The sequence below is a fragment of the Phascolarctos cinereus genome, unplaced genomic scaffold (genome assembly GCF_003287225.1).
Source record: "Phascolarctos cinereus isolate Bilbo 61053 unplaced genomic scaffold, phaCin_HiC Scaffold_4;HRSCAF=312, whole genome shotgun sequence".
Classification (NCBI taxonomy): domain Eukaryota; kingdom Metazoa; phylum Chordata; class Mammalia; order Diprotodontia; family Phascolarctidae; genus Phascolarctos; species Phascolarctos cinereus.
Window position 1 is genome coordinate 536,459,731 of NW_027555847.1, and position 7,919 is coordinate 536,467,649.

The following is a 7,919-nucleotide window of genomic DNA, read 5'->3' on the forward strand; positions in this document are numbered from 1 at the left end:
CCGGAATATTATATTCCATGCCCTCTAGTCCTTAATGTAGAAGCTGCTAAATCTTGTGTTATCCTGATTGTGTTTCCACAATACTTGAATTGTTTCTTTCTGGCAGCTTGTAACATTTTCTCCTTTACCTGGGAACTCTGGAATTAGGCTACAATATTCCTAGGAGTTTTCCTTTGAGGATCTCTTTCAGGAGGAGATCAGTGGATTCTTTCAATTTCTATCTTGCCCTCTGGTTCTAAAATGCTAAGGCAGTTTTCCTTGATAATTTCTTGAAAGATGATGTCTAAGCTCTTTTTTTTTTTAACATGGCTTTCAGATAGTCCAATAATTTTTAAATTCTCTCTCCTGGATCTATTTTCCAGGTCAGCTGTTTTTTCAATGAGATATTTCACATTGTTTTCTAATTTTTCATTCTTTTGGATTTGTTCTACTGTGTCACGATTTCTCATAAAGTCACTATCTCCCAATTGCTCTATTCTAATTTTTAAGGAAGTATTTTCTTCAGTAATTTTTTGGACTTCCTTTTCCATTTGGCCATTTTGCATTTTAGGGTATTCTTCTCCTCATTGGCTTTTTGGACCTCTTTTGCCATTTGGGTTAGGCTGTTTCTTAAGGTGTTATTTTCGTCAGTATTTTTTTTTTGGTCTCCTTTAGCATCACTTTCAGTTTTTCCTCTACTTCTCTTACTTGCTTCTCAAAATCCTTTTTGAGCTCTTCCATGGCCTGGGACCAATTCATATTTTTCTTGGAGGCTTTGGATGTAGGAGCTTTGGCTTCGTTGTCTTCTTCTAGTTGTGTGTTTTGATCTTCTTTGTCACCAAAGTAAGATAATATAGTCTGACTCTTTTTTGTGCTGCTTGCTCATGATCCCAGCCAATTACTTGAGCAATAAACTCTTTGTTAAGGTAAGAGTCTGTTTCCAGTGTGGAGAATGTATTGTCCCAAGCTTCAAGGGTTTTATGCAGCTGTTTTCAGAGATATTTCTAGGGACCCGTAAATTTTCAGTTCTTCCAAGGTGCTGTGATCAAAGGCGAGGTGTTTACTCCTTTCTTGGCCTATGCTCTGGTTTTTGAGTGACCACAAGCACTCTTTTCTACCTTGGAACTGTGAGGAAGATTTGCTCTCCACAGCCACTACAAGCTCCACCAAGCCAATGCTCCTCCACGCCCTAGGACTGCCACCCAGAACTGCAACCCAGATCTAAGCACAGACAAAGCAAGAGAATCCTACACCAGCAGAGAGATCCCTGAAATCCCCCTCTGATCAGCCACTAGATTCCCCCTCAATCTGTGGGCCAGAAACTTAAGAGGCAGCCACCACCCCAGGCCACGCTTGGGGAATGGAGCTGAGACCACCATGCTTCTCTCTCAGCACTGCAGAAACAAATTTTCCCACTGACCTTCTAGGTTGTCTTTGGCATTCGTGGATTGAGGAGTCTGGAAATTTCCACAGCTGCCTGTGATTCAGTCCCCTGAGGCCTGCTCCAGGTTTGCTGCAGCCTGTGCACCCATGCCACACTGTGCTCCACTCCCAGCCCGGTACAATATACCTTTCTGATCAACAATCCAGGTTGTCTTGGGCTGGAAATTTGTTTCACTCTGTCTTTTTGTGGGTTCTGCTGCTTCAGAATTTGCTTAGAGCCATTTTTTATAGGTATTTGGAGGGGTTTGGGGGAGAGCTTAAGCAAGTCACTGCTTTCACTCCGCCATCTTGGCTCCACAAAAGTTGGGTTTATCTAAGGACTCTACTGAGCCCACAAAACTCTAGTCAGTAGCTCAGGTTGGCAAGCTTACATATAAAAATGTTAAGTCAACTTTCTGAGTACAGGGCTTCATATTAAATAAAACATATCTCACTCTCTACCTACTCTTCCAATGTTCACATACATTGGCTGTTGTTTCCTTCCCCCTAGATATAATTGAAGCATCAGCTCCACATACCTTAATTCTATTTTCCCTTAAAGTTATGTTAATGTATACCAATTACATTATGTGTTAAAGAATGTGCTCCATTACAGGTCATAGGTGGAGCCAAGACAGGGTAGCAGTAGCCAAACTTCCAAAAGTTCCCTTCAACAACTTTAAAACAATGCCTCAAATCAAATTCTGGAGTAACAGAGCCAACAAAAGGTTAGGGCAAGATGTTTTTCCCAACCCAAGACAATTTAGGTGTGGGAAGGAGAGCCACGTTGGGGTTGGCTGAAAGTCCACATGGCAATAACATCATCTTTGTAGCTCAGAGGTGGTGATAGGACCAGCAGCAGGATATTTGGGAATATTCAGCCCAGAGATGGTAAGGGGATTTGTCAGTGCTTAGAAAGAGCAACACAAAGTACTGTTTGGTAACTGTCTTGCCTATATCCATTTCTGGGTCACAGTTCCAGGATGAGGAAAAGTTCTCGTAGTCATAAGGTATCAAGAGCCGTGAGCAGCAGTATCATAGGCCCTTCTTGGGTAAGGATTACAGCACAGACAAAGACAGCAGTGACCACGCTTTTCCCCCAGATAAAAACAGCACAGAAATAGCAAAAACTTCTAAACCCCCAGAACTAGCTCTGAAAACAGCATTGTGAAAAAGCCTGAAGCTTAGGACAATGTTTACCCCTACCCTGATCCTAGGAACAGAGTTAAACTTTAACAGAAAGTTCAAAGTCAGGAAATAGGTTGGGGATATGAACAAACAAAAAAAGATCCTGACCATAAAAATCAACTATGGTAACAGGAAAGATCAAGACATAATATCAGAAGATTATGATGTCAAAACAGCTATAAATAAAGCCTCAAGATAAAAATAGGTGAATTGGTCATAAGCCCAACAAAAATTCCTAAAAGAGCTAAAATGTATTTTCAAAGTCAGGAGAGTAGAGGAAAAATAAGGAAAATAAATGAGAGAGATGTAAGAAAACTTTAAAAAAATTAACAACTGGGCAAGAGAAGCACAAAATATTCTAAGAAAATTAAATCTTGGAAAACAAAACTGGCCAAAAACAAAAATAGGTACAAAACTTTACTGATGAAAAGCACACACACACACACACACACACACACACACACACACACACACACACACACTGATGAAAAAGCATAAGTGGCCAGATGGGAGAAAAAAAATTCATTGAAGAAAATAATTACTTTAAAATTAGAATTGGAGGGGGCAGCTAGGTGGCACAGTGGCATAGAGCACCAGCCCTGAAGTTAGGAGTACCTGAGTTCAAATCTGGCCTCAGACCAAACACTTGACACTTACTAGCTGTGTGACCCTGGGCAAGTCACTTAACCCCAATTGCCTAAAAACGAAAATGTAAAATTAGAATTGGCCAAGCAGAAGTTTACTTCTCCACGAAACATCAATAAACAATAAGACAAAGTCAAAAGAGTAAGAATATAGAAGAAAATATGCAATATGTCATTAGAAAAATAATTGACCTGTAAAATGGATCAAGAAGAGATATAACTTAAGAAGTATTGGACTCCTTAAAAGTCATGATCCAAAAAAGTAGCCAAGGTGAACAAGCTTGCTGCGTATGCCTCACATGTCAAGAAATTATAAAGGAAAATTACCCTAATATCTTAGAACCAAAGGGTAAAATAGAAATTGAAAGAATCAACCAAAAACCTCCTAAAAGAGATCCAAAAATGAAAACTCTTAGGAATATTATGTCCAAATTCCAGAGCTTCCAGGTCAAAGAAAACTTAAAGCAGCTAGAAAGAAAATATTCAAACACACTCAGGGTCTCACAAGATTTAAAGATACCATGTTAAAGAGAGAAGGCATTGGAATATGATATTCTGGAAGGCAAAGGAGTTAAGATTATGACCAAAAATTACCTACCCAGCAAAACTGAGTAATCCTTCAGGAGGGGAAATGGGTATTTAACGAATTAAAACATATTTAATTAATTAGTTAACTAATTAGAAATTATTCAATGAATTAGAATTTCAAGAATTCCTGATGAAAATACTAGAGTTCAATAAAAATTTTGATTTTCAAATACGAGTCAAGAGAAGCATAAAAAGTGAACATAAAAGAGTAAATTATAAATGACTCAATAAGAATAAACTGTTTATGTTCCTATATGAAAAGATGATACACGTAACTTAAGAACTTTATCATTATCAGGTACTTAGAAGGACTTTGCATAAATAGAAGGCACAGGAGTGAGTCAGTTATGTTAGGATGATCTCAGAAAATGGATATATGAGAGAGAGAGAGAGAGAGAAGAGAGAGAGAGAGAGAGAGAGATGCACTGAGAGAATTGAAAATAGAGAGGAAGAATGGAGAAATTTCCCCATGTAAAAGAGACATGCAAGAAAGAGCTTTTACATTGGAGGGGTAAAGGGTGGGAGTGGGTGTAGGCAATGTTTGAAACTCACTCTCATATGAAATTTTTCAAAGAGGGAAGAATGTACAAAATAAAACTTGGAAAAAAATTTTAAAATCTTTTAAAGAACCTAAAAAGGATTTCAGAAATCAAAGAGAATAAAGAAAAATTAGAAAAAAATAAGAGCAATTCAAGAAAATTATGAAAAGAAAGTTAACCAATTGGGGAAAAAAAGATACAAATCATAAGGAAGAAAATGAAAATTAATTCAAAAATCAAAAAAGAGAAAATGAGGAAGAATTAGGAAAAAATAAAAACAATCCAAGAAAATTATGAAAAGAAAGTTAACCAATTAGAAAAGGAGATACAAAATCTCAAGGACAGAATAACTCCTTGAAAACTAGAATTGGGCAAGTGGAATGGATTGATGTTATAAGACATCAAGATATACTAAAAGTAGAAAAAAGAAGAGAATCTGAAGTATTTCATTAGAAAAATAACCAACCTGGAGAACAGATCAAAGAGAGAAAATATAAGAATTGTCAGACTACCTGAAAGTTATGATCAAAAAAGAATCTGGATATAATATTACAAGAAACTCTTAATGAAAATTGCCCTGGAGTTCTAAAATAAGAATGTAATGTAGAAACAGAAGGAATTTACCAATCACCACCTGAAAGAGATCCTAGGAAGAAAACTTACAGGAATATTATAGACAAGTTTCAAAATTCCAAGGTTAAAGAGAAAATAGTGCAAGCAACAAGAAAAAAAAATATTGTGGAAAAACAATCAGAATTTCACAAGACCTAACAGCTTCTACACTAAAAGACTGTAGGTCATGGAACACTATATTTCAAAGTGCAAAGGAGCTGGGGATACATCCAAGAATAACTTATCCAGTGAAGTTCAGTATAATCCTGAATGAAAAAAAAAAGACACTTGATGAACTGAAAGACTTTCAGGTATTTGTAGCAAAAAGACCATAATTCAATGGAAATTGAATCCAGAAGAAATATAAGGAAATCACTAAAGACTAATTATAAGGCATGGACAAAGGTTAAACTGTTTACTTATAATATATGAAAATGTTATCAGTATTCTTAAGACAATTATCATTATTAAGGTAGTTTGTAAGAAAGGTTGTGGCTAAGTTGTATATGATGGGATGATTCTAAAAAATTAAATTAAAGTAAGAAAAAATAAAAATAAAACAGATCAATTAATTGGACATGAAACAACAAAATAACTAGAGAAAGAGCGAATTAAAAATATTCAAATTAGTCACCAAAAAGGAAATGAAAATCAAAGGAGATATTAATAAAATGAAAAGTGAAAAAAAACTTTGAACTAATGAAACTAGGAGATGATTTTATGAAAAAAATAATGAAATAGATAATTCAAGGACTATAAAACTGTGTATACTCTTTGACCCAACAATACCATTCTAGTTCTATATCCTAAAGAGATCAAAGGAATAGGAAAAGAACCTGTATGTACAAACATATTTAGAGTAGTTTGTTGTTGTTGTAGTTGTTGTTGTTGTTTCTCAGGGTGGAAAAGAATTGGATATCAACGGGATGCTCATCAATTGGGGAATGGGTGAACATGTTGTGGTATACAATTTTGATGAAATATTATAGTACTATAAGATATGATGAGCAGGATGGTTTCAGAAAAACCTGGGAAGACATTAACTGAGGCAAAGTGAACTGAGCAGAACAAAAAGAGCACTATACACAGTAACATCAATATTGAAATGATACTACTCTGAGCAATATAATTATCCAAGACAATTCCAAATAACCCATGATAAAAAAAAAAATGCTATCCATCTCCAGAAAAAGAAGTGATGAACTCTGAATGCTGATTGAAGCATATTTTTTCACTTTCTTTATCTTTCTTGCATTTTATTATTGGGTGTTTTGTTTTTGTTTAGTGTGTGTGTGTGTGTGTGTGTGTGACATGTTTATATGGAAATGTTTTGCATGACTTCAGACAAATAATGGATATTATACTGCTTGCCTTCTCTATGGTAAGATAGTAGCAGTAGGGAGGGAGAGAATTTGAAACAGAACATTTTTAAAAAGTTAATCTTTAAAATCAATTTTAAATGAATTAAAAAGAAAAAGAATGTGCTCTGTCCAAGTTCCAGCAAAGGTTCTTCCATTCTAGTAAGAATGAGTTTTTGTGACTTTGTTCATCCCCTGGTTATCTTGATCACATTGCTGTTAATTTTATTCTCCTATGGACTTCTTATGGACAGACACTTTTCCCAATGACATTTGCAGAAACCTGCTAGCTCAGGCCTCAAAGACCAAATACCCCCATTCTTTTCACCTACCCTGACTATTCCAGTATTCCTGATGGTAATAAGCTTGTTGGGGCCATGAAATGGATGAAATGAGGTTATGCAATTCTAAAGATGAGGATTAAGCTCACAAGGTCATTACCAATTCTATGGAAGAGCAGTCTCCTTCTTGTCCTTGAACTTGAGCCAGTTCCTGTCCAGGCCTTTAACTAGTTCCACCCCTTAATCTTCAAAATTCTTAGTACAAATTAATATTTGTTGGTTTATTGATTTATTCATGCATGATCAGTAAACATTTAGGGTTGTGTTTCTTAAAAGTGAGATCACTGGAAGGCATAAGGAAGTTCCATACTATAAAAATCATAAAGTTGTACAGCTTAATTTGTACCTCTTTCAGTCTAAAATTGAGACATGGCACAGCTTAGTTGATAGAGAGTTGTCTTTTGAGTAAGAAATACCTGAGTTCAAGTCCTTACTTCAACATATAATACCTAAGGGACCATAGACAAGGTCACCTAGCCTCTCATTACCCCAGACAACTTTGAGTTCTTATTAATTATTGACACTTTATTAACTTAAAAATCTGAAATTCAAATGATAACAGATATAGAAAGAACTTCAGGGAATTAGCTTGTTCCTTGGTTTCCCACATGAAGCTAACCCCTGTGGGAAAAGGTCCACATATCCTGGAAACCATTACATAAGAGCTGCCAATTTATAACTATGGCAGTTTTAATTCAAGGGAGTTCCTGACATTGATGAAATCATAAACCTTGGTTACCAAAAAAAAATTTTTAAAGAGCTAAAATTTATTAAATATGATACAGTTAAAGACCAAATACTAGCTAGTATCCACAATTCAGGAAGCACGGCTATAATGTTTGAAAGTTTTATTTTTCTTTTAAACATATCAAGGTTAGATGTTTGTTGAAATAGAGAAAAATGTCCTATCCTTAAATGATAAAACTGTTTGAATTTAATAGTCCAGATCCAGACTCAATAGACCGATTTTTATGGACTAACTGCCTTCATTTAACCAATTAGATATTGGAATTGAACTCAGAAACACAGTTCATGAAGTTAGTAATTATTCTTCCCTCACTGGGGACATTAACTAGCTTTGGTATTTATCATCCTAATGAAACCAGGTTAATTTTCTGTTTAAATCTCGTTCAAAATGTTCTCTTCTGTTGTAGGTAAAACACACTCTTTAAACTCTTTATGTGCCATATTTCCTAGAGGAATCTAAGGGCAGCTTTATTCTCACTTATTTATTCATTTGTTTAACTA